Source organism: Panthera onca, chromosome B3 (genome assembly GCF_046562875.1).
Source record: "Panthera onca isolate mPanOnc1 chromosome B3, mPanOnc1 haplotype 2, whole genome shotgun sequence".
NCBI classification, from domain to species: Eukaryota; Metazoa; Chordata; class Mammalia; order Carnivora; family Felidae; genus Panthera; species Panthera onca.
In genome coordinates, this window is record NC_138344.1 from 47,873,445 (window position 1) to 47,881,572 (window position 8,128).

Consider the following 8,128-nt stretch of genomic DNA (forward strand, 5'->3'; position numbering starts at 1 on the left):
TTTGAGACTCTGGGTTTTGTTTAAATCATATGGAGAATGTTGATATTTTTGTTTTGGCAGACAATTAACCTGGTTGGATTCAGGTTGCAAGTTCCAAGCGGCCATCTGTAGGTTGTGGTTTCAATGTCAGTTCCATTTTCAAAGCCTCCACAGTTTTATTCAAATCTGTCTTACATGTATGCTGCTCAGAGGCCAGTCTGAGTCCTGAGTGGTGGTCTCTCTCTTACTTGAGTTCTCAGTCTTTGCTATGTTGTTTACATTCAGAACCACACATGCACTCAGAAATGATACCAGGTGTTCATAAACAATTCTATCAGGTCATTGTCAAAAACTTCTCCCTCTTACTCCCCTCAGTACTAATCCCATGGGACTCCCTTTTGAAGCTCCATTTAGAATGCTGGGGCTTTATTTCATTCTGCCACCCACCATAACTGCCCCCACAACCAGGGCTAAGTGAAGTTGGAGAGAGTTAAAAAGCAATGGGGATCCCCTCACTCTCTTGAGACTATGACTCTTCTGATTGGAAAGTTTGCCTCCCTCAGTTTTTAGTGCTTGTGGGGTCCTGTAGCTACCAAGAGACCCCTATCTTGTTCTTTGACCCTGAGCTAGAAGGCTTCTCTAGAACCACTCTCTACCATGTCAATGCCCATTTCCTCTTTCAGGCTGCCTAAATCAAGCAGAGGGATACTAGAGGGAGAAAAAAATACTTCACTCACCACTGATTGAGTGATACTTTGAATTCTGTCCTATTTCTCTACTCTATATACTACCATTTACTTTTCAGTGTTCTTAAAAGTGTTACATTTAAGAAAAAGATTTAAATGTTTTATTCATTTTCTGAGAGAGAGGAAGAGAGAGAGAGAATGAATCTGAAGCAGTCTCCACTGCCTGGAGCCTGCAGTGGGGCTCGAACCCATGAACCATGAGATCATGACCTGAGCTGTAGTCAGATGTTCAACTGACTGAACCACCCAGGTGCCCCAAAATTGTTACATTTTTGTAACACTGGTTTTATAGCCTCATTCAGTGGGAGAAGCAGAGTGGAGTGTTTACTGCATCTTACCCAGAATTGGAATCCCTGTAATTTTGTAATTAAAAACAACAGTAGCAAGGGAGACTGTTTATTCAGTTTTTTGTTAATCAAACAGATTTGATGTGCAAGCACTTGTAAGACCAGGCGAGTTTCCCTAAAAGTTTCCATACTTTTAAAAAAGTTTTTATTGGGGCACCTGGGTGGCTCAGTCGGTTAAGCATCCGACTTCAGCTCAGGTCATGATCTCACAGTTTGTGAGTTCCAGCCCCGCGTCAGGCTCTGTGCTGACAGCTCAGAGCCTGGAGCCTGCTTGAGATTCTTTGTCTCCCTCTCTCTTTGCCCCTCCCCTGCTCACACTCTGTCTCTCTCCCTCTCAAAAATAAATAAACATTAAAAAAAATTTAAAAAAAGTTTTTATTTAAATTCCAGTTAATGTACAGTGCAATATTAATTTCAGGAGTACGATTTACCGAGTCAACACTTCCATACAACACCCGGTGCTCATCACAAGTGCACTCCTTAAGCCTCATTACCTATTTTACTCATCCCCTCACTGACCTGCCCTCTGGTAACCATCAGTTTGTTCTCTATAGTTAAAAGTCTGTTTCTTAGTTTACCTCCCTATCTCATTTTTCCTTACGGTTGTTGTTTTGTTTCTTAAATTCCGCATATGAGTGAAATCATATAGTATTTGTCTTTTTCTGACTGACCCATAGAATTTTAATCGAAGCAAAATTTCAGGTAGAAGCCAAATTCAAAATTTCACTAAATCAAGAACAAGTCAGGGATGCCTGCTGTGTTACTCAGGCTTTTTAGTTACAGATCACAGAAAAGCCACTCGTTGATTTAAGATGAAAATTAACTTACAGAATAAATACTCTAAGAAGACAAAAATAACCACATCAGAAATGAAAGTGGGGACATTACTACCAACTTTAAAGAAATAGAAGGGATTTTTGGAGAATACTATCAACAGCTGTATGCCAAAAAATTAAATAACCTAAATAACATAGACAAATGCCCAGAAACACAAATTACCTAAATTGAATCAAGAAGAAACAGAACCCTAAATAGAGCTATCACAAAAGATTTAATCAGTAATTAGAGAACCTCTCAACAAAGAAAGGTCCAGGGCCAGATGTCTTCCCTGGCTAATTCTAACATAGAATTTTAAAGAAGAATCAACACCAAACCTTTTCAAACTCTTCCAAAAAATTAGAAGAGGAGGGAACAGTTTGTAACTCATTCTGTGAGACAAGAATTACCCTAATACCAAAGTCATATAAAGACATCACAAGAAAATTATGGATCAATGCTTCATGAATATCGATGCAAAAATCCTCATCTAAATATTAGCAAGCCAAATCCAGGAGCATATTAATAGATTAAACACTTTGACCAAATAGAATTTATCCTCAGAATGCAAGGGTTGTTCAACATAGAAAATAAATCAATGTACTATATTACACTAATAGAATGGAGAAAAAACGTCACGTGATCATTGCAACTGATGCAGAAAAAAACATTTGACAAAATGTTTTCATGATAAAAACTCAGAAAACTAAGAATATAAGGGAGTTTCCTCAACATGATAAAATTTTTGATGCTTGTGGAGTCCTGTAGGGGTTCCAGAAGACCCCAATCTTCCTCTTTGAACCTGAGCTAGAAGACTTCTCTAGAACCAATCTCTCACCACATCAATGACCATTTCCTCATCTCAGACTGCCTAAATCCAAGCAGAGGGATACCAGAGAGAGAAATAATCATTTCCTCAGAAGTGATTAAGTGATAATTTCAGTACTAGAACTAGTAAACAAGTTCAGCAAAGTTGCAGTGTACAAGACCAACACTCAAAAAGTTGTGTTTCTATTCACTAATGAATAATTCAAAAAGGAAATTAAGAAAACAATTTCACTTATAATAGCCTCCAAAGGAATAAAATACCTGGGAATAAATTAAACCAAGAAGGTGAAAGACTTGTATACTGAAAACTACAAAACATTGTTGAAAGAAATTAAAGACATCCTATGCTTCTGGATTAGAAGGGTTATTCACTTATAATAGCTTCCAAAGGAATAAAACACCTGGGAACAAATTAAACCAAGAAGGTGAAAAGACTTGAATACTGAAAACTACAAAACATTGTTGAAAGAAATTAAAGACATCCTATGCTTCTGGATTAGAAGGGTTAATACAGTTGAATTGGCAATACTACACAAAGTGATCTACAGATTCAATGTAATCCCTAACAGGCTCCAATGGCCTTTTTTCAAAGGCCATTTTAAAGCTACTTTCGGATTTAAAGAGCCAATAGATAAAAGATAAAGACCTATGAATCTCTGGATTCAGCCCTGAGATTACATTTTTGTAGCCAAACGTGCTGTCTCTGGAACTTGATTTTACTCGAAATGCCAAAAGTGCCTTCAGAGCGAAGAAAATGTGATCTTTCCTCAAAATACCCAATTACTGCAAATCTACCAAGTTTCAAGAGTAGGCAGTTTACTGTCAGCTAGCCTTCCTTGGGTTTTGAACAAAATTTTCACCTGAAAGTGTAATAGAAAACACTAGATTCTAATGGAAAATTAATTGTTTCACACTACTGCATTTATTTACACCTTTCCCCATACACCTGATCTCAATATTTGTTTCATTATATGTAAACTTGAAGACTTGTAAGAAGTGTTCAGGGATTGGTTAACCTTTAGCTGTTTTCATATTGTTACCAAAATGAGACTATTGTTGATTGGCTGACTTGCAGAAAGGGTGATCACTGATTACTTAATTACTGATCTGAAGTTATGGAAAAGTTGGGATGAGTTTTAAACTGGTTCTGGTTGTTACTACTGATAGGGCCAGTAAATGGTCAGACCATTTCTAGAAAAATAAGAACTTTTTTTATTCTCAGCACTTTGTTATTTCATTTCACTCATGCCAACGTTTCTCAAAGTATATATGATATCTTGGTTCTAAGTAAATAAGAGTGTTGTGTAACTTCAGAGTTTCTGGGCAAATATATAAGGTTCCTTACAGCTGGATTAGGCAAAGATAGACAAGTTTCTTTATTGCAGAAGTTTTCAGAATGTTTCATATGCACAGCTTGAATGTACAACTCTTCTCTCTCTTCCTTTCTCAAAATAAATAAACTTAAAAAAAGTAAAAAGAGACACACTGAAAAACAGACTCTTAACTATAGAGAAGAAGCTGATGGTTACCAGAGGAGAGGTCAGTGGGGTGGGGGATGGGTGAAATGGGTGAAGAGGATTAAGAGTACACTTATCATGAGCACTGAGTAATGTACAGAATTGTTGAATCACTATATCATACACCTGAAACTGATAGAACACTGTATGTTAACTATATTGTATACCATTCTTTTAAAATTTTTAATTCCAATATAGAATGCCAAATTTGTTCACATATATTTTTTGATAATATCTTATAATCTTTTGTATTTCTGTGGTCTTGGTTGTTATTTCTCCTCTTTTATTTCTGATTTTGTTTATTTGAATCTTCTCCCCCCCCCCCCCCTTTCTTGATGAGTCTGGCTAAAATTTTACCAATTTTGTTGATCTTTTCAAAGAACCAGCTACTGGTGTCATTGATCTGTTCTATTATTTTTATAGTTTCTATTTTGTTTATTTCTGTTCTAATATTTATTATTTCCTTCTTTCTACTGGCTTTGGGTTTTCTTTGTTCCTTTTCTAGCTCATTTAGGGGTAAGGTTAGGTTGTTTGTGGGAGGTTTTTATTGCTTTTTGAAGTAGACCTATATTGCTATAAATTTCCCTCTTAGAACAGCTTTTGCTACATCCCAAAGATTTTGGACCATTGCGTTTTCATTTGTTGACATGTACTTTTTTATTTTGTCTTTGATTTCTTGATTGACCCACTCATTGTTTAATAACGTGTGATTTATTCCATGTATTTATATTCTTTCCAGATTTTGTCTTATGGTTGATTTCTAGTTTGAGAGCATTATGTTTAAAAAGATGCATGGAATGCCTGGGTGGCTCAGTCAGTTGAGCATACAATTCTTGATTTCGGCTCAGATTGTGAACCCAAGGTTGTGGAATCAAGCCCCACGTCCAGCTCCACACTGAGTGTGGAGCCTGCTTAAGATTCCCTCCCTCCCTCTGCCCCTCTACCCTGCTCATGCTCTCTCTCTCTAAAATAATTTTTAAAAAGATGCATGGTATGACTCTGAAGTTTTTGAATTTGATGAAACTTGTTTTGAGGCCCAGTATAGCCTGTACTTTGAATGTAAATGGACTAAACACTCCAATCAAAGACATAAGGTGATGGAACAGATAAAAAAGAAAGACCTATTTATATGCTACAAGAGACTCATTTCAGACCTAAAGACACATGCATATTAAAAGTGAAGGAATGGAAAAGCATTTATCATACAAACAGTACTGAAAAGAAAGCCAGGGTAGGAATACTTATATTGGACAAAATAGGCTTTAAAACAAAGACTATAACAAGAGACAAAGGACACTATATAATCATAAAGGGAGTAATCAACAAGAAGATCTAACAATTGTAAATATTTATGCACGCAAGGGAAGCACTCAAATACATAAAGCAGCTAATAATAAACATAAAGGAAATAACTGATAGTAATACAATAATAGTAGGGGACTTTAACACTACACTTAATATCAATGGATAGATCATCCAAACAGAAAATCATCCAGGAAACAGTGGGTGGAGCATGCTGTTAGCAAGTTAGGTAGTGAATGTCAGTGCTGCTCTAGAACCTGCAGGTGGTCATGTGTCTAGGCTGGGTGGTAGGATAGGGAAATGGTGTCTGCCAGCTTCTTTGTTCCTGGAGGAGCCTCCCCAGTGTCCCCTAACCCTCAGGTACATGCTTAAAGATTAGTAAACAAAACCCTCTCCTTTATACACCAGTTGTTTTTCAAACTGTTTCTATGCTGTATCTCCAGGGGCTATTTGTTGTGCTGGCTCTTTAAGGATGAGAACTCAGTTCCCTCTCATCCTTCTGGCTCTCCCAGGAGCCTGATTTTTAAACTTCCAGGGTTAAGCCCCACTAAATGTAAGAACTCCTGAAATTCAGCCCCTCTAGTTTTCAGAGCCAAATGTTATGGGGATTCATTGTCCCCCATTTGTTTTTCTTCTCTCTCCACACCCATATTGTCTCCTCAGACAGTCCTCTAGGTCCCTTTGGCTCCAGAACACATCTCTGCCCTTCCTATCCTCTTTAATGTGGCTTCTTCTCTACACTTCATTGTAGAGAGTCTGTTCTGCCAGGTTTGAGGTCATTTTCTGGGTTAGTTGTATCCGTGGGATGAGTTGAGCTTAGCATCCTCCTATTATGTCATCTTTCCCAGTAGTCCTGCATATGGCTTTTCATAAAGCTATTTGACTTTCTATACTTGAGAAAGATTTCCTCAAAACATGTTTTGATAAATACTATTCTGGATTACATTCTAGGTTAGGAGTTGGAAAACTATGGTCCAATGTCCAAACCTATCTTTCTGCTTGTTTTTGTATAGCCTCTGAGCTAAGAATCATTTTTATATATCTTAATGGTTGTAAATAATCAAAAGGATAATGTTTTGTGATACTTGAAAATTATATGAAATTTACACTTCAGTGACTTTGAACAAAAATTTTTGGTGCACTACCACAGTCATTTGCTTACATATTATCAACGCCTGTTTTTACACTATAACAGCAGAGTTGAATACAATTGACCATTGAACAATAAGGGTTTGAACTGTGCAGGTGCACTTACATGCAGATTTATTTTCAATAAGTATATTGGAAAATTTTTTGGAGATTTGTGACAATTTGAAAAAACTCACAATAGCCCAGAAATATAAAAAAAATCAAGAAAAAGTTACATATTTCATAAATGTGCACAATATATGTAGATACTGATCTATTTTATTATTTAGTACTATAAACATACACAAATCTAGTTTAACAGGTTAAAATTTATCAAAACCTGTGTACACAAACACAGAAAATACATGGTGCTATTCACAGTGGAGAGAAATGTAAACAAACATAAAGATGCAGCATTAGATCATAACCACATAAAATTAACTGTAGTACATACTGCACTACTGTAGTATTTTTGCTGGAACCTCCTGTTGCTATTGTGGTGAGCTGAAGTGTAGGGAGTATCCACTTAAAATGCTGTGTGATGCTAATCATCTCCACATGAGCAGTCTGTCTCTCCAGTAAATTGTATATCACAGTAAAAAGCGATCTCTCGCAGTTCTTGTCTATTTTTCATCATTTTTAGTGCAATATCATAAACCTTGGATAACAAACACCATGGGACCCATACAAAGTGCCACTATTGGTGCTGGAAGTCCTCAGAAGAAGCAGAGGAAAGTCATGACATTGCAAGAAAAAGTTGAGCTGCTTGATATGTACCATAAATTGAGATCTGCAGCTGTGGTTGCTCACAATTTCAAAATGAATTAATCCAGTGTTAAGGACCACTGTCAAAAAAGAAAAGGGAATTTGTGAAGCCGTCACTGTCAGCAAACATGAAAACCTTGCACTTTTTGGAAATGCCTCTTTATGTCATGTTGAAAATGCAGCTTTCAGGTAAGTACAGCATTGCTATAAGACACACCTATAGACTAATATAATTCAAGAAAAACTAAAATCATTATGTGACAACGTAAAGCAAAATGAAGGCGAAGGACCTAAAGCTGGAGAATTTAGTGCCAGCAAAGTTTGGTTTGGTAATTTTAAAAAGAGGTTCAGCTTTAAAAATGTCAAGATAACAGGAGAAGCAGCTTCTGCCAGCCAAGAGACAGCAGACGAGTTCCCAGACACCATTAAGAAAATCATTGAGAAGAAAGGATATCTGCTTGAACAGGTTTTTTAATGCAGACAAAAGTGCCCTATTCTGGAAAAAAAAAATGCCACAAGGAACATTTACTAGTGAGGAAGACAAGTGAGCCCTGGGATTTATGGCAGGAAGGGATAGGCTAATTTTATTGTTCTGTGCAAATGCAGTCAGGTTTATGATCAGGACTGCCCTCATCTATAAAGCTGCTAACCCCTGAGCCTTGAAATAAAAAGATAAATGCCAGCTGCCGGTCTTTGGGTT